The sequence below is a fragment of the Neopelma chrysocephalum genome, unplaced genomic scaffold, assembly GCF_003984885.1.
Source record: "Neopelma chrysocephalum unplaced genomic scaffold, ASM398488v2 Primary Assembly neopelma1_26, whole genome shotgun sequence".
Lineage (NCBI taxonomy): Eukaryota > Metazoa > Chordata > Aves > Passeriformes > Pipridae > Neopelma > Neopelma chrysocephalum.
Genome location: NW_020897695.1, coordinates 6,531,655 through 6,552,543, shown reverse-complemented (window position 1 = coordinate 6,552,543; position 20,889 = coordinate 6,531,655). Strand labels below are relative to the sequence as shown.

General features: G+C 40.5%; 1 protein-coding gene across 2 annotated transcripts in view; it reads right to left on the bottom strand.

Moving 5' to 3' along the window:
- RARB (retinoic acid receptor beta) overlaps positions 1 to 12,285 on the bottom strand; it is a 292,148-nt gene extending 279,863 nt beyond the window's left edge. The window contains exons 1-3 of one of the 2 annotated variants that reach the window (XM_027675408.1): positions 12,237 to 12,274; positions 8,704 to 8,745; positions 3,592 to 3,687 (exon numbers count right to left, since the gene is read on the bottom strand). The gene's annotated coding sequence lies outside the window, so the exon portion shown is untranslated. Of the gene's footprint in view, positions 1 to 3,591; positions 3,688 to 8,703; positions 8,746 to 12,236 lie in introns of both variants that reach the window. The other variant, XM_027675409.1, reaches the window with a different exon arrangement.
- Positions 12,286 to 20,889: the final 8,604 nt, after the last annotated feature.

Genomic DNA, 20,889 nt, shown 5'->3' with positions numbered 1-20,889 from the left:
ATAGCACTTTTGAAATGGAAGCTGGTTGGCCATAACTTAAATCTGGTTAAATTTGGTATCTGCATAAAACATATCTCAGCAAGTAGGTTATAACTACTTTTTGAAAAAAGGCATGGACATTGGCAGATTTCCTGCCTTTTTTACACTCATTTCTTCCAGTATTTCCCACATTGCGAAATAACTCTTAATGCTATAAAGACAGAGCAGATTGCAAAATTGGTCCTAGTGGTTCCAATGGGAGTAACGTGGTCAGAATTTGGCATTCAATGAAGTTTCCATTTCTACATAGGTTTCATTTATTTTTCAGTTTAAAAATAAGACCATATTTTGGCATGTAACTAGAGCTGCTCCTACAACTCAAAAGAAATAACACTGCTGGTAAGCCTCAAAGCTGTTCCGAGACAAACTGTGTTGGCAGAACTTTTTCTAAAAGTTCTTTTTGACTAGAGGCAGAATTCAACACCAGCATAAATGGGAGAAACTTCACTGAAAACAGTTATGTTACACAAAGTTTATGTAATGCAAATATATTTAGCTGACATGGAATTTAAAGTCTGATGAACGAATTCTGTTTATCTTCTACATGTACATAATAATTTAGCACCAAACTCTATAATCATTCTTCTGTGAATACTGTTCTTCCTCCTACAGAACTGGTATTGTGCTATTTACAAAGTACACGGCCATGCCACACATGATTTTTTAACATAAGTTATCCAATTAGGATGTGATCAAATTGAAGTTGCAAGATCTATATTTCTGCATCAATTACAGGCACAGAAGAAAATAACATAAATCTGACATTTCACAACTTTTGAGGGTTTGATTTTGCAACCTACTTTCTAAAATACCTTCTTTGCATGACATACCCAAGGTTTTTTTAGAGCATGAATGCGTTAACCAATGTGCAGCAGTGCTTTGACAACACAGATCACAGCAAGATTTGATTCTCAACTCCACCACAGCACAGACAATGATGAAACCATTCAGGTACCTTAACAAAGGTGCCCGTGCCCTTGGATATCCAGGATATAGCTGGATGATGGATGTGACAAAGTACTTACAAGGAAACCTGCACTATTTTAGATCAGCTGTTAAAAGCAACTGAATTGAGTTGTTCTTGCCAGAGAGAGAGAAAAAGCTGTGTGACAGTGATATCAGGCTGCTGAGGTAAGCTGAGGGGTTTGAGGAAAGGGTCACAGTAACGCCCTCTTTTTTTACCTCCTTCCTGGGAAATGCAGATTGTGCTTGTTGTGAAAGCAGAGTGGGCAACAGGAGCATTAAATCAGCTACTGCAGGTAGGCTTCAGCAGATAAGTGGAAGCATGGTAACTGAAAATCTATCACTTTGCAAAAGATAGTGTTCCTTCTCTTCTTTAGTGGTTGTGTGATCCCCGACTTGGGAAGCTAACAGTTTTGTCAAGGTGACCTCTTTTTCCTGAGGAACCCAGTTTGGAAAAGATAACCTGATTTTTAGATTTTCATTTCTTTAACATATCCATATCTTAAGATTAAGAACTTAAATCTTAATTTCATTGATTTAGAAAAGAAAAAGGCATTTTCATTGTTTGAGAATTATCATCTTCTCTAATATTGAGATCTGCTACAAACAAAGGAGGTGAGAGATCAACTCAAAGAAATTCTAAATCCAAGTTCTAAGCACAGCTTGCTTACCCTATATTTGACTTGACCTTAAATGTAGTTGTTTGAGCATTGCATTGAAAATCTTCAGTGTTTTGTTTGCCTTTTTTGTCAAACTGTGTTTTTTTTAACCTGTTATACTGTTACTAAAGAAACAAATGACAAAGAAACGTAGACTGGATTTATTTACCTTAAGATCCTTAAGAACTTGTATCCAATGTACCACAGCTCATGAACTGCTTCAAATAATTCAGCTAAGCACATGGACTAGATGACCTTTAAAGGTCCTTTCCAACTATTCTATTATTCGCAACACTTGACTGTAAAAGTCAGTCTACCTACATATAAAGTATCTTTTCAATAAAATGTAACACTTAATATGTTTATTGACTTAAAAAAATTCAACAAAAAGAAAGCTGTGGTGATACTTACGTTCGCACCACAAATTAATACAATTAATATGACCACCAGTGTAATTAATACATTGACCAGATAAGTAGAGTTGGAGCTTCAAATCAACCAGAGCTCTCACTGAGAATAAGTTATACAAAATTTGAAGTGTAGTTTGCCCATAAATTGGTGTCACAAAAATCATCAGATCTTCAGAAATGTAGGGTCAATTTGCCGCCAACTATAGGAAGACATATTATTTATCTTTTTATTTCCACTGTAGAAATAATGTACTACAGGTATTTCAGAAAGACTTTGATTTTTGAAAACAAGCACACTCTTTCTTTCCATACATTACCAAGTCTAGCAGAGGCACATTTTTATTTAGGCTAAATCATGCCTTACAGGACACGGCTAGGAGTAGGAAAGGAGGACACAGAACTGGCACTTTAGACATATTGCCAGTGCAAAGCTGCCAAAAGCACACAGTGGGGAGCATGTTTTGGCTATCATGAGCAAAATAAGCATGCACTCCTTAACCACTGCCAGCTGGCATTTGTTTCCAAATACAGAATGCTCACTAGGCAGTTTGGAGACTGGACATACTCCTAACTTTAACTATACTCCCATAAAAATGCGTTGCTGAGATGCCTCATTAACCGTGCCTGTCTCCTAGCTGACTGCCAAACGAGAAAGACTGAATGACACATAAAAATCATACATTTCTCCCTATGCACAAAGAAGTACTTAAAGTATATCCTAACATACTCTAGCGCTTACAGCAAGAGAGGTTTTAAGAGTGTTGGAAGAAACTTCTGCCAGCACTTCAAAAAGAAGAAATACTGTCACTCTCTATTATACATAGATAGAAAAAGTGAAATCCAGAGACAGAGTACCAAGAAAACACAGCAATGAACAGAAAGAGTGGCTAGCATTGTGATTATAAACTATCATGTTTAATACAACCTCTAGCAATCCTCACAACAGACGCTCCCTGCTTTATGTGCCGAGGCAGATTTGTGGGTAGAAGATTAATGTCCCCCCTCCATCTGCTAATGACTATACAGGTCCCCTGGGCTTTGCATCAAGGGTACTTTGCCCTTAGGATGAAACAAAAAATAGGAATTTGTGTTTATTACTACATGGGTTTCCTATTTCCAGCAACACTCACAATTGCTAAATGTGTATTATTTCAACTTTATCTAATGAAAACGTATTTTATCATGGTAGTTCAAGTGTGATTCCAAGTAGATTTTCAAAGACATCAGTTAAAAGGAGTACAAACAAACAAGGGGACACTTTTCACTTTCAAAGTGCTTTCCTGACACACACAGCCTGCGTCGGTATTTGTCCTGTAAGTGCTCTATTCATTAACTTTTCACTACTGTTTCAAAGTGACTTCACTCTTTTGGATTTCCCTTTCTCTATTGCTGATAGCCTGCTGTTATAGACCAAGCAACTTGGAGAGGAGAAATGTACCAGAGACTGCCATGCAAAGGAGAGGGCACTAATTAAAGTCTTCATTTCCTTCAGAGGATTCTGTAAGTGGATTTTAACTTACCCCTGTTAACTGTACCTTTGCTCCTGAGAACTGGAGGCAAGTCAGATGGAGCTTGATACCAGCATAGTCTTCATGGACCTAAGCCAGTTTGACATCCTGGAAGAATAAAGGGAAAGAGCAGTTACAAAGTAAAGTTCTGAAGGAGTAAGGCAAACATACTCATCACCAGAACAATGATTCTCAGGGCAAAATCAGAGGATCTTAATGTTATTTCCAATATCCACAAATGAGAAATCAAAACCAGTGTCAAAACTCAAGTCTCCAAATGTGGTGTCTCAGGTTCATGATGTGCTTCCTTTCTTCCTTTTCCCACCCCTCAGTTGCAACACTGACCTCCTCCTCGGTTCCATCTGAAGGAAGAAATAGTTGTCCAAGCCAAAATTCCCTGTGAGCACCCAAGGGAATTCCAGGGACAGTCAACGGTGTTTACATTATCACCAAGCACATGTAATTAGCTTCCCCCAGTTTACCCAACTTAACTTTGAATGAATCTGCAACACTTTTGCATCTGAACCATCAACACAAGAAAATTCTACCACCTTTTTAAGAACAGGAAATGTGATTTCAGTAACATGGCCTCTACCAATCATTTTGATCTAACAGGGCACTGTTACTGTCAACCCATTCCTGCTTAACAAGAAAAGCAGGACAAGAGAGAAAGTAGTCAAGAGGGGAAAAGAGAAAAATGAAAGAAATTGCTCTGTACTGCCTTTCCTCATCTTCAGCAGAGAACTCCCTGGTCTCAGATTCTAGCAGAGTGCAGAAACCTCAGCCAAAAAAGACAATTTTTTCTCTCTCCCATCAGTAGCACTACAAAACAATGAGTGTTAAACTAAAAAAGTGCTCTGTCTGTCCAGCCCTGAGTATTCATAATATTACTTTGAAAACACTTCTCTACTGGCTTCCCAAATAAGGAAATACTCTAAATTAAAGATAGACACTTAACATTGTTAAAATTCATTGTACAATGTAACCAAAAACCCAGCCTGATTTTGTATATATTTTGTTTCCATATGGCACTTATTAGAATCTACAGAGCTGCTCCTAGATTTCTCATCTGAATCTAGTGATATTTTCCCTTTTTCTTATGCTTCCTCAACAACTCATTTCACCTTTCATTTGAAAATTAACGGAATCATCTTTTTCTTTAATCTGTGTACAATGTGGGAAAACATATCCTTAGTATGATTTAAATACACAGAGCAGTAAAAAGGCATTCCAAGTTGCTAATATCTCCTGATTACTAAATCACTCTCGGGTCCTTTTGGAAGTCTGACTTAGAGTTGAAAAGCTTGAACCTCAATGCTAAAATTAAAAATATATATATATATATACATATATACAGTTAAGAATACTCAAGATAAAAGTGGGGCTGAAGGAATGTAAGGAGCACAGCAAAAAACTGTAGCTTCCCTTCCCTGCAGGGAGTACAAGATAGCATATCTCCTGCCTGATACTCTTTTGAGCAACAGCTTGCTTTCCTTAATGAGCCTTCTCAACGCCCATCCTGTGGCCTGAACAGGTAGGCAGCCCCAGGAGAGAAAAGCCTCTGAAGTCTGTGCATCCAACAGAGCACCAACAGCAATCATTCAGTCTTTTATACAAGCCCCTTGTATCTCTGCAGAAAGGCCACACTCAATCTGTTCCCCAGAGAAAATACAGCAGCCTAAATTGATAATATCTACTTACACTGCTGCTGATTAGATAGATACTGTCTCCAACAGTCATTCCAAAAAGCTGAACAAGAGTCTTAACTTTAGGCTTGAATTACAGCTAGCATATCTAACCCAAGTACTGGTAAAAGGCATTTAATATCATTTGCGAAAAAAAACAGAACCCATCTGTTTGGAGGAGAAGCAGGGGCATTATTCTTGATACATTCCTTCCTCCTTCTCCCACAAGTAACCACATCTGCAAGCATATATGCGTATATGGCTCACACATGGATACAGGATAACAAATACAACTTGTTCTCCACTACTGAATTTTCCAATTTGAACATAGAGGCATCAACATATAAAGTTCACTCCATTTCAGTGAGATACCGTTTGAATGAATAATGCTGGCAGAATAACAATTCATGTAACACATTATTTGGTCATTGCTAACTCAAGGGAAAACTGAAGTCTTAAAGCCAAATCCGTGGGGATTTCTGGTGACATCACTAAGACCTCACACAGATGCCCAAGACAAGTAGGACTGGTATTTTGTCAAACTTAGCACAAAGTTAGTTCTGAGAAATACAAAAGTACTCTTTGATAAAAACATCTTAAATTCAAGCTGTACATTACAAAAAACAAATGGTCAAACATGATGCCATGGTGAGTGAGTCCATCAACAAAGAGTACTCTAATCACATCAGGTACAAAGGACATGTCAACAATCAATCTTAGCTTCAGTAGCCACTCTGTAAAAAAAAAACAGCAAACAAAAAAAACGCACAAACCGCTATTATTTTTTTACCATAAGAATAATTTCAAATTTAGTATGTTACATAGCTTCCCAGACTTGCAAAGAACTCACCTACAGTAACTGCAGCCAAGTCCAGCAAAGACTACCACTTAACATGCATCATATTTACATGTCAGAGCTATTCTCAGCACACAGCAGCAAGACTGCGACTAGTCAAGGCAGCAGCACAGTGCTGAAACACTTTGTTCAACAGCTTAAACTTGTTCCTTTGCACGTGCTCTTTAGAAAACCATATTAATTCTAAATTATCTTGGCCATAAGTACCACACAAAGGGTTCCTCTGATCCCACAAACAAACAGCTCTTCGCTTCTAAGAATATATTTTAAAAGGCTATTTAGTATAACTCTTACAGTACTTAGTTTCTCTGTGGGAAATCTTCTCCCAGAATTAGAATAATTTAGGCTAAAAAGGACCTCTGGAGGCCATGTCCTCCAATTCCTAGTCAAAGCAGTGCTGATTTCAAAGTTAGAACAAGTTCTTCAGAGTCTTATCAAGTTTCTAAATCTCCAAGGGCAAATCTTGCAACCTCGAAAGACCTCAGGTCGCAATGTAAGCATTTTGATTGTTTGGTTGTTTTTTTTTTTTCCTTATGCCCAGGGAATTTCTCCATTTCTATATGTGACAACTGCACTTCACCCTTTCTCTGTACACCTCAGAGAAGAGCATTGCTCTCTGTTCCAAAACAGCCCATTAGGAAATGCAAGGCAACAATTCACCTTCAGCTTCTAATCTCCAGTCTGGGTAAACTCAGGTCCCTCAGCACCTCCTTGCATGCCATGTACTCCAGGTGCCAGCTGAAACAAGGTGGCTGCTCCAAGTTAAAACTCTTTAAACTACGTATGAAAATGTAACAAAGCCTTTCACATATTTCACCCTGAGCAAACAGCATTGCTTTGCAGGTCCTCTGACATAGAGAAGACCATTGACTACTTTACTGTCTGATCCGAAAACAAGTTCTTCTGAGGACGACCTCAGAGAAGCAGCATAAAGTATTCAAGAGGATAATGCACCGCTTCATGATCAGCATCTCAAACCACCTAAACACTCTGGAACAGTGCTTTTTGCAGTGTCCAAATAAAAAAAAAAAAAAATCAACATTTAAAGAAAATTTAATGTGGTTTAGAATGTAGCTAAACAACTTCTTGCAGTTGAACCCAGAAAAATAAAAGACGTTACGTGTAGCTTCCTTTGACTTTCCTTTGAACCACAGATTGAAAGCTTTAAAGAATAGGATTACTTTTATTAGTTATGTGTAAGATTTTTGTTAAATTAAATTTCCAAATAGTATCTAATGCTAACATATTTGCATGTACCAACTCAATGGGTTAGAACACCTTCTCAAAGAAATACAGTTTCTAATCATTATTTTGAGATAGGGTACACTGCATTACTTTGATGAAAGGGGCGATACATGCCACTCTCTCAACAGCATTAATTCCAAAGCATTTTCACAGAATCTAGATATAGGTCAAAACAGATACAAGATGAAGGATATGTGAGAAAAGGAAGATCTGTTACCTGCACTGAGATACTGAGAGCACTCTTCCTTGCCTGGCAGCACAAAGCATGGCCTCACGGGGAGCGAATCAGGTTTCATTCAGAGACCCAAGGAAGACAGCTTTCCATAGAGCTTCATAGTATGTTCCCCATATGCAAGAATGGGTTTAATAAAGATTCTATTTATCATTTCTTTAAAGCTTGTCTTCTATTTGCTACATATTGCTGCCGCAGGGAGCAGCTTTTTCATATCTGCCTAGATAAGAGCTAAAACCTCCAGGATCATGACTGCCAAGTACTCCAACAATAATCAGCAGCCCAGACCATGAGATTATGCTGTGCAAGTTCAAAACCTGTCCCCTTTGCAGATGCAGAAGTTCCACCCAAGAATGAAAGATATATTAACATCGAGAAATAGGCATGAAAATATTTATACACATAAACACACGTGAACATTTGTTTGTGTACACTGTAAGCAGACTTGTGCATATCATACACATACCTAAAGTAAATATGCCTTCAGCAATTTAAGTACAGTAGCAAACAACAGTGTCTGCAAATATTCTGCATTCACGAGAGGAAAGCCATGGCAAACGCACCAGAGTTGTCACATGTTAGTGGCACCTCTTCAGTGAGCCTGCTGCAACTCTAGAAATACGTGTGCACCCAGCCCACTCCATCCAACAACTCCCCACTCCAGCCTACTAACCCGGAGACATTGTAGGACTGCACAAGAAGCAAAAGAGAAACTAGTGCCCACCAAGAGAGAGGCACTTTCCTGTACCCAGCACGAACATACACATTGGCACAGGATTCAACTCAGCTCTGAAGTTTTACACATGACCTTGCCATCACTTGTCTAACAAAAAGAACAAAACCCACTCTATGTGCCAAGCTTTTAACGTCTCCAAGACTGGCACTTTTACATCTCCAGGTTTGGTTTTTCCCCCCCCTTCATCCTATCCTCTCCATTTAGCTTACATAGAGACCACCTCCAGAGTGCTATGCTAATTAGCAACAGCTTGCACTCTATATTAAAACCAAAAATAGTTATAAAAAAAAAACACGAGAAAAGAAAAACTGAATGAGCTCATATGCATTTCATAATTTCAGTAATATTGGCATATATTAATTATACTTACATAATTTTAATTCTGATCTGAGCAGTAGACTTGCTATAATTGCTGAAAAATAAGGTTATAAGTTAGACATGTGACATGATAGGGTCTGTTGCCCTACAGACTTGCTATAAAGTTCTACAAAAATACATATGTCTGTAACCAAGACTAACAAAAATAAGCTCACTGTGCGAGGATAAAAGAAGGAGGTGAACAGTAGAGAAAAGCTTGGCTAGTGTAGAAAATAAATCCAAAACCTACAAAGTATTACTTCAACAAACTGAATAAGTATTTAATAAAACAAAGTTCTTTCTTTCTTTCAATAATATCAGTAGCTCCTAAAAAAGAAAAAACACATTCCTTATAGGTAAATGTTTATCCTATAAATTCTTTACACTTTCTTGTATTTTGTTTGGCTTTTTCACAGCAGGCCTAATTATATTTTCTTACGTGTGTACTTCCTACATGTTCAGCATTTACCAATCTATCTACCTTGAATACAAACTGAACTACAGACTACAGAGAATGAAAAGTTTAGTGACTCTTAAAGTCTTAAAGATTTCCAAGTATTGTAGCAAACAGAATACTGCACACTGCTTTGAGGGAGGGAAATTTAACTGACATTTCAACAGTGCCTTGGAACGAAGAGATTGTTTCCTAGAATATTGAATATTTAATTAGAACACAACCTACAAATAAGAAATTGCACATAACTTCTCCCCAGTATCTTGCCTAAGATTTAACAATATTTTCTACTTGCAATAGTCAATGTAATGGACTCCATTATTATAATTACGATCAGCTAAGCTGTATTTGGGAATTTCAATAACTACTGTCTCCCCCTAATAGATAAACAAGGAGAGAGTCGATGACATTGAAAGACAACAGATTTAATGCAGATAACTTACAGAGTTCAGTGGTACAAGATATTACTGAAACAACAGGTTATAAAAACAGGAAAGAAGATATTAAAATCTTGTGCATAAAGTTACTCCTGGCTAAGAAGGGTTAGAATAAACTTTCACTCTAAAAAAAGCACACTAACTGCTCACAACAGCTGGATGACACTGGCTGGACTTTGTATTTTATCCTACTGAGGAGCGGCAGTTTTTTTAATCATTGCTTGTATCACCTACTAGGAGAATGCCACCCTGGTTTAAACTCCTTGGAACACTGATCTTACAGGTGTGTATCCACAGAAGTCAATGGGGACTTTGTTTATGCTACTTACCCACCATATCCATATTGACAGAAGTGTGAAAATGGATGATCCCTTTCAGACACACCTGGCTCAAACTCCTAACTGTACACACCTGTGAGCACTTCACGGTTAGGAATTTCCTAGAATAATTCATTCTATTTGACAAACAGTTCCTGGTGGTGCCACTCCTTCTACCTAGAGAGAACCCAAATTTCACATGTAACAGAGACGCTTTACCATACTTAGGTATTTTAGGGTGAATTAGCCTGAGAATTCAAGAGCATTCCAAGACCCCTCAGCTCTGCAAGAAGGTGCAGAAGAGAAGCAAGATACCCCAAAGTGCGACCATCTGCTGGGGAGCCACTTCGCATTCTTCACCAGCACACTTAGCCACAAAATAATGACAACTCAGGTTGAGGCACTCTCATTTACTAACACTGTGACACTACTAATACAAGGACAAATCCTGCAACCCTTCATCTAGCAAAGCGTATTTTGCTGGAAGCTGACCCACATAAAAAACTGAGGATCAACCTTCTCTGATCATTAAAACAGATACAGACAGATGCTGACACATCAAGCTCTTACCCAGAGCTTGGTTCATAAAGGAATGATTTAATTAATATTTTAAATCAAAACCAACTTTCTTGATTGAAAAACAAAGCACGCACCAACTCCCGACGCTCTTATTTTAAGAGCGATGTTTTTTATTCAGTTTTGCTTCCAACTCTTCCCAAATGACATAACCAGAACTGCAAACAAGTGATGTCCACATAGCAACTTCTACCACAATGACACAACCAGTCTAAATTTACATTGACACCACTTTACCTTAAATCAGCTTCTCCCACATGCACAGGCTTTTGCATTAGGTATCCAATTCCTTCAGTCAGCCATAACATCATATATAATTAACCTATGCTTGCTAAACTTCTTCATGAGAACTCTTCCAAGAGAAAGAGCCGAAGAGCAGTCTCAGTGAATTTCCTCTCCTTGGGCTGTTGCTCTACTGTCCTGGTGGTCACCTTTGGATCCAGCACAGCCCTTGGACAGTAATATTTTATGTTGCTCCATTAACTACTTGGTTTTCAGAATCCACACTACAGATCTCTTCAGAGCCCTGTCTCTCTTCAAAGCGTAGACTGCGTTTATTGCCAATAATTTAGCCCTTTTTGTTTTGTTACACCTAGCTTGCTGAAATGCTGTTAAGTCTCGGCAGAAGGCAAAATATTAACGCTATCCAAACCAAAAAAATTCTTCCACAGATTCAACTGACTAAACTGTCACTCTACATAGAACAATAACATGCCACTAGAAAACATCAGAAATGCACGAACAGCCACTCCTATCACCTCCTTGTATCAGTGCCTGCGACACGCACACACACTGCCGAATCTTCACACTGTATTTGCTAACCGTGGATCTCTCCCTGGCAGGCAGCAGAAGGGATCCCGCAGACCTCCACACCGCCAGCCTCACTCACCCAGAAGTAATCCCTGCTCCAGCCGCACGGTTCCCTGCCACCACGTCCCAACAATATCCTTCGGGGAGGCGAGGAGCCGCAAAACTGAACTCCACTTCCAAAAGGCGCAGGAAAGCCACCCTGCACGCCTTCCCGGCCCTTCCCCGAGTTCCTGGGGCACAGAACTACCGGGAGCTGAAGCGAGCAGTCGGCTGAAGGACGGGCACCGCGGCTCTCCCTGCGCAGGAATCTCACTCACAAGGCGCACATCGCTGAGGTTCTGCTCTCGCACATCGAGCCACTCTGCACAGCAAGAGCTGCCGAGTCCTGTGGGCTTGTTTTAGCCACATTTGTAAACATCAAGTTGTTTGTTTGTTTGTTATTTTATTTTATTTTCCGCCAAAAGGGCCGCTCGTTCCGGCCGACGCCGCCCAGTAGGAAAGCAACCCCGGCGGCAGAGTGGGCGCCGGGCTGGCAGGGTCCCGAGCACAGTTCAGCGCTCCGTGTTACCAAACCAGTCCCCGGCGCGCCTGGGGCGCGCTTTTGTCTGCGGAGAGGAAGGTACGGAGCGCCCGGGCGCTACCGCCACATCACCGCCTCACTCACGGGCTGCAGCCCAAAACAGCGACCGCGCCGCCGAGCGCAGCCCGCCCCGCGTCCCGCCGAGCCGCGGGGGGACGCGTCCCGGGCACCTCGCGCTGACCCGCTCGGAGCTGGCCCGGGGGCAGCGCGGCCCCCGCGTGGGGGGCGCGGACACGCGCGGGGGGCGTGCGTCCCCCCCCGAGAGGGGACAGCCGGCAACGCGCCCCACTCCCCTTCCCGCCTCCCCCGCGCCGGACGCGGCGCAGCAGGCAAGGAAGCGACCCTGCCGGGCCGCCGCCGTCCCCGCTTTACCTCGGCAGCCTCCCGCTCCCGCCGCCGCCCCGCCAGTGCCGCCGACAGCGGCGGCGGCAGCCCCGGACCCCCCGCCCCGCCCCGCCCCGCCCCCTGGCGGGGCCGCCGGCGGCTCGCGCGCCCCCTTGCCGCGCGCGGGGTGTGGGGGAGCGCGGGGTCCTTCCCGCCCGCGCGGGGCTGGGACTGGGCAGCGGGGATCTCCCCGCCATGCATCCCGTTCGGAAACCCCGCGGGGGCTCTGCGGCGGGGGCAGGTGAGGGGCGAGACAGAGCACGGCGGCCCTACGAGCTCGCCCCCCGATCCCGGTCCGTTGTCAGGTCGAGCAGGATCACGGTCCCGCCCGGCCAGAGGACTCGTCCCTCCGGCCCCCATCCCGCCCAGCGCAAGGGGCAGGGGCACGGGACGGACCCTCACCTTGCAAGTGCTCTGTGTTTTAGCTGCTCTGCCCGCAGCCTCTGAATAAAGTTTTTTTCCGGCAATCTCTCAGCCCAACCTGGCACCTGCTTGTCGTGCCTTCGGTGCCGGTGTGCTTCCTCTTGTCTTGACGGCTGGAGTGATTCTCCATGCCTTCCGCAAGTGTGTGGGCCGGACGGGCAGCCTCGGGAGTGTGCAGTGAGAAACGTTAAGAATGCCGGCTAGGGAAGAAATCCCAAAAAGGGAGGAAAGATGTGATGATGCTCAAGTTCAGATGGGCAGCTGGCTCTAAGCCTTCCACCCTGGCAGCACAGCAACCGGTTGGGCCTTTAGCATCCTCTCTGCTGTCGTTTATCTCAGCTTAGGGACTGCAAAGTCTTCAAGAGTTAAACACAGGCAAAAACATCCTCTATTCAGATTTTTGACAGCTGTAATGAGCTCAAGGAAGAATTATGTAAACATTATTAAGTGTTAATAAACACATGTCAGCGTTAGGCAGTCTTGTGTAGAAATGTTGGTAAAAGCCATGGTGAACGCTTTATTCATAATGTCTTTTTAACTTTATGTAGCTGGTGTAATAGGCCCTGTGCATTGCTGTTGCCTCGACAGAAAATCATTACCCAGTAACAGATGAGCCAGTTCGGAAGAAGTGCCACTGGGATACTGCACACTTTCATTCATAGATGCTACGTATTAGAGGAAGTAGCAGGAGGCCTGCCAACTTTCCCAATTTAATTATTAAACTGTCAGTTCCTGACTCCTTGTTTCAACTTCCTGAGGCAACATCTGGCTGTAATAACTAAAATAAATAAATAAAATAAAATTTGATCATTCACTCAGCAGCGTTCTATTTGCAATGTCCTTTTTTTACTGCAACTTTTATGAAAAGCTCAGTATGGGGGATCTGGACCCAGCATCTCTCTGAACTACCCAAAAATAAAGACAAGAACAGTTTCAGCTGTGATCCTCAAGGCAAAGCTGTGCAGAAAGCTATATCATACTTGAGCCTTTTTTCAATGAGTCCAATGGTGTGCATTTTAATCTTCCTAATCCTTCTTTTATTCATAAGAACATCAGCGTTTTTTCCTCTGCATGAATCTGCATGATATGACTTTGGAAGATAAAAAAAAAATCTTTTGCTAGCCAAGAATTTTTGCATTTTCATCAAACATTGCTTCATGTTGGTTTCAGAGGGAAAAAAAAAAGCCATAAAGGATATCAGATTTAAATGCTACCAAATGTAAGCAAAACACTGAAGAGAAGTTTTAAAATATCTGTGAGTGCGTTTTCACATGTTCTCTTGATCTGTTTCATATGATGTGACAGCTTCAGCTCACAATTCGTTATTGCAGTGGATTTTGGAACTGTATGCCTCTTTTTTTCATACCCTTACTCAAACACACACACACATGCTCACAAAAATATGTATCTATATATGTACACATGCACACAGAGAGACAAATACAGAGTGACTCAGCTCTGCATTCTACTTGCTTAATCAGTTTTCAAAGCTCCAGCGCTGTTCTCTTGCCTTATTTAAAATGCCTAAAGCCACCTTTCCCACATTGCTTATTTCAGTGCCAGGGTGCAGAGTCTCTGACAAAACTGGGCCATCTAGTTGCCTTCTGTGGGTTACCCTCTCCTAAATGCCTTTCTGCAGGTCAGGAGGTCAGCCCTTCCATTAATCACATAGCAGCTTAGGGTTCAGTGCTCACCCTGCAGACTGTAGTTCTAGAGAATCCTAGGAGACCCTTTTTCCTGATGGTCACTTAAAGCTAAGGAAGGAAATCAAGATCTGGAGGCAGAGGTCCTGTAAGCCCAAACCACAGTGGGTATCAGGAATCCTGTGCGATGACTACCACCATCCATGAGTGATATTCAGCACTGCACAGTACTTTGGTCTGCCCAAAGTGGGATGGACAGACAGGAGTTGTAGCAACTGTTGTGGTAAGTATGAGTCGGGAAAATATGGGAGCAGTGCCTAATCCAGTACCTTCAAGCATGATTCTTTCCCTTAGTGCTCCCAGAGGAACCACTCCTGGTTTTCACATTCCATTAATCTTCCCATTAAGAAGTGAGGTGTAGAGATCAGAAGAGTCTGAAGTCAGTGTTGCTGTCTTTTGGGTTTCTGTCAGAGATTCGACATTAGGTCCTTAGTTTTTTTTCCTCAGAAGTTTCCTTCTTCTCATAGCTTGGAGGAACTTCTGGAACATTTTATTGATTTCTTAGGTGCTCTCCACTGGAAGTCCTCATAATTCCTTGCTTCCTAAGGCTTCCTTGGGTACTTTTTCTTTTGTATCCCCCAGTTCAAGCACCAGAAAGGCTAACTATCCTGCTAAGTAGGGCAGCCTTTCTTAAATCACCGAAAGAACTCTGGATAATCCTTTCATACCTGTCTCCCATATTCAAGTGAAATGACTATGCCTCTTAAGTTGTCATAGGAGGGGATTGAATACTTCATATAAATTCTATTCAAGATTCTCCTGTTTTCCCTACAGTTCCTGACAGATCAGTCAGAGTCTTCCTTTATACTATAAAGAAGAAAGAAAACAGAGAGAGGGGAGAATGTTGAAAGTGGATTTTCTGGTCAAATTCTACTTAATATTTTTTCTACCATTAGCCAATTCCCAGGCCTATGGCTCAGAATTATTTTTAGAAAAGTCACCTGGGATTTAAGAAAAAAAATAAACAAAAAAATCCTCAAAACAAAACATTTCAAAATACTCCGGACCAAAACAACGTTTCTGAGACAGCAACAAAGCTAATGACTTAACGAGGTGATGTATACTGAGTCCTATGACCAGATGCAGCTTTGAAAACCTCTGTAGGAAGTTGAGTTTGTACTATAGGAAAGAAAATTTGTATTTGTGTACATTAAGGAGTTTATCATCAGTTTCTCTACTGTTTGCTCTGGAGATACCTTAACAATTTCTATACCACACATGAATCCATCAGTAAAAAGGAAACTGCAAAAAAAAGATCAAATCCTTTAGAAAAAGAAGGTTGAAGAACAGTTTAACACAGAGAACTTCACAGTCTGTTGGAGAAGGTCAATAACATGATGGATAAGACTACAACAGATGTAATTATATATTTACAAATGTGAAAGCAAAAATTAGAGTCTTATTAAAAGTAGCAGCTGTTAATTGCCAGCCTCATATACAGACACATGCTTGGAGAGACTGCTAATTAACCGAGTGAAAAACTAGAGGAGTTTCAGCTCTGAGTTACTTGCCATGGACCTAAGAGGCTAGGTGAGAGAATCTGATTCCCAGGTGGATCCCAAGCTTGATAATATTTGTTGGGTATATGGAGGTAGTGATGTCTTATCTGAAACAGATTTGGTGATGCATAAGTGTGTGCTGATCCACTAGGGCCAGAATCAGCAGCTATTAAAACAAGCTGACATAAAGAACTTCCCAGATATTTGATGGGCTGGAGACATCAGCTCATATAAAACTGCATATATTTAGACTGAGAATCTAAAATTACTTTCCTTAATGAAAAGCTTCCTTTACTGAAAGAGAGAAAAAAAATATCCTGCAGGATTTGAAACATCAGCTAGCAGATGAGAAATCCAGAATCCCACTAAGCTTGGGGCACACTCACATGAACATTTGTTGCAGCAGTCCGCGCTTACCTAAGGACATAATAAAAACCCCAAGGTATTAATAATAATAACAACTCAGTCCCTAGCAATATTGATAGGTTGTTATTTGGTTGTTTTGTTCTGCAAGATACTGGTAAGAAGGTACACAGAGTCTGTGCACAGAATTTATTTATTTTGTGTCTGCCACACTTACTAGGTAACAGAGATGATATTTTACCTTTAGAGATGAAAAATAAAGCTGTGGTGCACTCAAATCATCATGTAATAATAACTGATGGTGACAGACGAGATTATAGGAGCATCTGTAGCTACAAATACTCAGCTGGGACTCCTTTAGGCTTCTGTGTATCAGCTGGTCTTCTGTTATCTCCTTGGGAAGTGAAGCAAGCAACACATGGGTGTCATGATTTTGAATGTTTGATGAAGGAAGTAAAAAATGAAGCTAAGGAAAATTCCAACCAGTATAACTGATAGTGTAAACCCGCCTTTACTGAGCTTGCTAATGGCTTAACAAGGTGATGCATAAAATACAAAGACGGAAGGTGTTAGAACAGCTAACCCATTTGTTACCTGAGAGTTGTCTTCAATGGTAATGAGAAGATGGGAAGAGATAATTTGGTGCATTGTGTTTAAAGAACTGCTCCTCGAGGTTGTCCCCAGGATGGATTGGCAGGGATCAGGTTTCAAGTGTACTGATAGGACAATAGGAACAACACGGAAGGAGCATTTGGTAGGAGTGAAAAAGACTGTAAACGTCTCTAAGGAGTTAAGATGTAAAATTGCAGAAAGCAATGCCTTTTTGTAAGAAATCATACTACCTTGGCATGCAATCACTGACAATTAACTGGAACATTAATTACCAGAAAAAAGTATAGGGCAGAAAAATTGTTAAAAATAGGGAGATAAATAAAAAAGGAAAGCTGGCTAAAGTACTGCGAACTTTGCTAATAAGAAGAAACTCAATTTGGATGGAGAAAGAACAAAAATGTAAGTTATGGAAAGATAGATGTCTTAATCAAGCTGTGTTTTTATTTCTGGATTTGTCCCATATACTAATGATAACATGGAATTCCTCCAAGAGTTCTGTTAAATCTTCTCTTGAAGGAAATTATACATCTAGTAGGCACAGATTAGCGCTTTTTGAAGGTCACAAATTAACAGTGAACCCAGGTATTTGACTGTAAAAGTGGATTATTTCATTCTCGTAGAGGTCTTTAAGGCTGATCACAGTACGTAAATTCATAGAGTGCATGGATTAGTGTGCCTGTTACTTTACAAAGCACCACCGAAAAGGTATTACCAGGAATAATGAGTAGAAATAAGTTTTGCTGGTAGTATGCAACAGCAAAGTATTCTTAGTGAGAGGATTTGGTAGCCCAGCCAGTGAAGGGTGAAAGACTGGGGACAGTTGCACATATGCACAAGCTACATGCTCTGGCAAAGGAATCGGAATGGCTGCTGTAAGTCAAAGCTTTAGACATCTCCAGACAAGTATGAGCTAGTGTCTGTCCTGCAAGTAATGGAAGGGATATACTGTGTAAATCACATCGGTGATCCAAATTTAGAGTTCTGATCAGAGAAGAACAACAAATCTGTGTTACAAAGGTCCCTGTGTCATCTTTAAGTAATACCACTCAGCCCTCAACAATCCAATACTCTTCTGATAAAATTATTTTTGGATTCATGCTTCCTGAGAAACTTTCATATTTATCAAAAACTGGCAAAGACCTGTGCACATGCACAGGTGCCAGATGTAAAAGACTTTTATGTCAGGAATATGGGACAATATTTCAAAAATGGACCAATATACAAGTCAGATACAAGCATGCCAAACACAAGACTAAAAAAAAAAAAAAAAAAAAAAGAAGAAGAAGAAGAGTTGAAATGATGAAAGTAAATAGTGGAAGACTGAACCTATAGGAGGACTTAAAAAAAATTTTAAGTTTTCAGCATAGTACATGCCCAGCTAATGGGCCCAGGCCATATGTTACACACTCTGTATTGCTCTGTAATTTTAGTCCATCTACACTGGGAACAACTAGAACATTCAAAATCTTTGTACATGGTGTGTTTCCCTGTTTTCTAGGAGTTTTTATGATATTTAAATTTATGTTGCTGGTTAGAAATCTTGTAAAACTAAACAGATAAAAAGCTGTAATAGTGCAAGCAGTCATAGGGTTTTTTAAATATACCACACACACACACATTTATCTATACATATATATATATATGTATAAAATACAGAAAAATTAATTCCTGCCAGCATATGTAGAAGTTCTTGTTTGCAGTTTCTTAACATACTTCTCCCTGGCACTATTTCTTGTATTCAGCCTCTAGGGCAGATGTTCAGTCCTGCAATTACATGTGAAATGACATTCCTATAATCTAACTCCTAAGTAAATAGTATAGAGTACAGTGTGGAGGGGAAGCTTTAGGTGACTTAATCTAACACTTAGTTCTTATGGTCTTTTACAAGTTGATTGCTGAATGGATGCGCATATCGACCTACCTTCCCTGGGACCTTATGTGTCAGCAAAAAATATTACATGTAATAGGGAATCAAGAGTGGCAATTGAACCCACATTCTATTGTTCTTCAATGTATCCTTGGATATGCTGCAAGTGGGTAGCACTGGCTGAAGAAAAGATTGAGCAGGTGCTCTACTGGTAAAGATACTGTAGGTCCACTGCTGCTGTAAGTTACTGGTTCATCATAGGATCTGCTCCAGATTTGTAAGCAGTCCTGCAAACACTGTGGACTGATGGGCTGCCATTCATGGGCTGAAATATAAGATTCTGTCTCCTTCTGGAGAGGTATCTGAGGATTAGGAAAGATGCTCTAGAGCATCTCATAATGTCACAACACCTGCATCACAGCAGTGTCTCTAACATAGAATTAATTTTTACACCAAATATCTAGATGTATTCTGGCCTGTTTTTTCAGAGGGTCACATTGAATCTTAAGTATTTCATTCTCTTCTGCTTATTTGGAAATAATTATCTTCAAAACAATACAAATGAGTAAACAAACAAACAAGAATACCACTGGTGTGTCTGTAATTGAGACCTTAGGCATAATTGTTTATCTGTGGAGGATAACACACAGCTATTCATCTATGTTAACCTTTGACTACATTCTTAGTCACATGGAACAATTTATTAAAAAAGAGAGGGTGATGTATAGAGGTAACAGCTACTCTGAGGAGATTTGCAAAATCACGCTGTCACTGTTTCATTCAACACAATGAGGTCAGATCTTCTAATTAAATTCAGTGAGTTCAGCCTTCAGTCTGCATTCTCTGTTGTCATAAACACAGTTGATATTTGTTATTATTTATGCTGTAATACTTTTCTCAGTGTGTTTGGGTTTTGTGCAAATACAGGAAGAAACAGACATTGCTATGGGGATAATATGTGCCTTCCTAACTCAGGAAAATATCCCTCTGACCACTAGACTTGGAAAGCATTAATGAGTTTCATCCATTGCTCATATCTGACTTTAATTTTCTGTGGAGAATTCTGCTATAGCTATCTATAAGGACTAATATAAAAACTGCATTGAATCATATTCAGAAGAGAAAATAAAGGAGGAGGGAATGGGGACCACCACCTTCACAGCCTCAGCTGGAAAAGGCGCCCCATCTCTCCCGGCTGGCGGGGCCGGTGCAGTGAGAGCTCCCTCTTCCGTTGCAGACAACTTTCATCAGCGGGCATATTGCCGTCTTAACCCAAACACCTGGTTACCCGCTAGATTTTGTCATTGCTCTACTTAGCTCGCATTTCCATCTTAAACGACCATTATTCTGTTCTGTTCTTTTGCTGTCTGCTATTGTTTTGTACTGTGACATTGCTTGGGCTTTCCCTTGACTAATATAAAAATCAATATCTCTTCTACAGAAAAAATCTGAATAGGCTGAATGCAATAACACAATCTTCAAGGCACCATTTAAATTAAAGTGTGTGGGGGGGAAAGCCCAAAAAACCAAACCCAAACCAACCAACCAACTAACCAGAAACAAACAAACAAAAGGAAAGGAAAAATAATCAATGAGGAATGCACAACATATTATGAGCAGCCTTCTCTATGGCCAGTTGTACGGCATTTATGATCTATCTCAGTGAAGGTTAGTTTAAAATGTCATCAGTTTTTGTAAACATGGAAAATACTTCTTGGAATAATTAACAATACATACAAGACTGTTTTTTAGTTAAATAATTTATTTACTTCTTTCATTTCAATATACTCACCAGGTGAGTCTGAAACTTGTTTATTTAATAAGGTCCAAGCACAAACATGACTTTTTAACACTTGGCTCTCAAATATAAGAAAGAATAATTTCAGTAAGAACTATTTATGTTGGAAGTTGTGTTACTATCTCCCATTATTCTGCCTCCTTCTGTGGCTTTATGTCCTTCTCCTTTTCCCCCAACTGCCTGCTTCATCAACTTAAGTCTTTGGGGAAAGAAGAGTCACTTGTTAAATGCTTTTACAGCCCACAGCACTGAAGGGTCCTGACCTGACTGGTCTTTGGCCTTAGAATATTTTACAGAAATTTGTTATATATTATTGTTGTGTGTAATATGTCATGGAAAATTTCTGTTGTTCTCCTGTTTTATTGAATGTTATTTT